Source organism: Microtus ochrogaster, unplaced genomic scaffold (assembly GCF_000317375.1).
Source record: "Microtus ochrogaster isolate Prairie Vole_2 unplaced genomic scaffold, MicOch1.0 UNK15, whole genome shotgun sequence".
Taxonomy (NCBI): domain Eukaryota; kingdom Metazoa; phylum Chordata; class Mammalia; order Rodentia; family Cricetidae; genus Microtus; species Microtus ochrogaster.
The window spans coordinates 6,271,586-6,273,793 of record NW_004949113.1 but is presented as its reverse complement, the minus strand read 5'-3'; positions in this window follow the sequence as shown (position 1 = coordinate 6,273,793).

Here is a 2,208-nt window from a genome sequence, read left to right as displayed (position 1 = left end):
AGGCTATCATTGGTGTTTTTCATTTTAGCCATTCTGACAGGTGTGAGATGGTATCTTAAAGTTGTCTTGATTTACATTTCCCTGATCGCTAAGGAAGTTGAGCATGACCTTAGGTGTCTTTTGGCCATTTGAAGTTCTTCCGTTGAGAATCCTCTGTTCAAGCTGCAACATCTTTATTTCTACAGGGGTTAGTATTGTTTGGGGTTTGCTCTGCCATTTGATTGTTTGTTTTGATTTAATTTGTTGTTTCTGTATGGAAGAGAGCTGCAGGAATTTCCCCTTTGGTATTACTTCTGGAAGTCTCTCACTTAGAGGTATTTGGAGAATGTGTCTTCTATCATGAACTTGGGAACTAGAAAAATAACCCAGATGGAGAGCTGTACCTACATGGCTCATGCTGTATCTCATTTATTAGGGCCATCTAACCGTTGGTTCACAACTGTGTTGTCATCTCCCAGAAATTGTTGATAACTCGGAGTCATGTAGCCCAACGACACCCTCAAAGTCCACATATATTTTTTTCCCCAGTGCATAGTTACCATGCATGGGGTTATAATTTTCTTTGGAGGAGAATAGGAAGAAAGAACCTAGCAGTAATTCTTGTAATGTAATTGCAGGCTCTTTCTTTGAACGATCTGAGTTTCGGTTAGGCAAGGGGTTCTCATTGTGTGAACCAAATAGAGTCTCAGAATTGGATCAGAACTGTGAATTTGTCACACGGACACAAATTAAGCTGCTATTTATAAATGTAGCAATTGTTTTGATGCAGGTCAGGTTGGAGTTTGTGAGCTACCTTAAGGACCCTATGATCTGTTAGCCATTACTAGCGATTCCTGTGAATCAGCCAACCATCGTGCCTGCGACTGTACTCGCTCCACCTTCGCGTGGACTCTTCTGCCACCCCTGCAGCATCTTGCATGATTAGGTTTAGCTTACAGAGTGCAGTGAAAATGATGCTTTTTAACGTTCAAGCTTCTCTCATTAAAGTCTCAGTGTTTTGGTGAAGAGGGTGTGATGGGGGGAATCAACTTGCTCAAACCCTTCATCTCTGCAGTGGTTCATCTTGATTGCCAGCTCCATTGGATTGGACATTCCCATGACCTGGAGATCAGAGAAGCACTCCCGAGTGTGTGAAGGGCACCTTTAGGGAAGATGGTGAAAGATACAGTCTGGGTGAGGTTGACACCATGGAGTGGGCGACTGGGAGAGTGACTCTGAGGAATGTGTCTTGTCCTAGTCCCTTGCTCTTTGTGCTCCCTACATCCTCTGCTTCGGGGCCACCAGCAGGTAAGAAACTTCGTTCTGACTGCCAGCCTACCATGACTCTACCTCATAACAGTGAAGCTGGCCATGGAGTGTGAAAGGCAGCTAGCCATCCTCTGAAAGTGTGAGCTAAAACAAATATATTTTTTTTCCACCTTTCAAATTAATTTCCCTTGGATAGTCTCTTGTCATTCCATAGCAATGACAAGTCTAATGGAACCCCTGAATCTTTGAATTGCATCACTACGAAATGTATTTACAAGAGCCCCTCCTGAGTCCAGGTTCCCATCATCCATTTAGAGAAAGTCTCAGCTTCTTGAACCCATCCATGTTAGAATCTCTGGGGAACATCACTAAGTTTATTTTCATTCAGAGTTGTATTGCGTCCTCTTTGATCCATGATTTTCTCAAATACGTTCCCTAGTTTCATTGACTTAATTTAGTGAACACTTTCAGCTCTTTTAGTGTGTTCCTGGTTTCCAGGTTCTCTACAGCTGTGCCCTGTAGCATGTTGAGTTCTGACTCTGGTTTTGTGTGCTCGGCTGAGCTGTGCACTTAGCACCAGCAAGCCAGATACTCCGCACAATTATTATCTACAACGTGAAAGAAGAAGTGGGTGAGCTCATCTCAGTGGAGAGTCTCGCAGAGCAGCAGACTCTGGGGGCTGCAGTATTACAGTCATGAGGGACTAGGAAGCAGGGGTCTATACATCAGCATCCATACTTGGACCAGGGGAAGGTCTTGCCATTTTCATGAATCTGAGGCCATAACATCCTTGACATGGACTCATATAGAAGTATATTCACTTCCTGCAATTCTCAGCATGCTATTTCTTCCTATCCAGTTCTCCAACTGGCATTCAAAAGATCTGATTGGGTTATTTATTTGAGCAAACCACAGGGTTAGACTCAGAATCTTATTTTTATAGCCACACTCTTTCAGAAT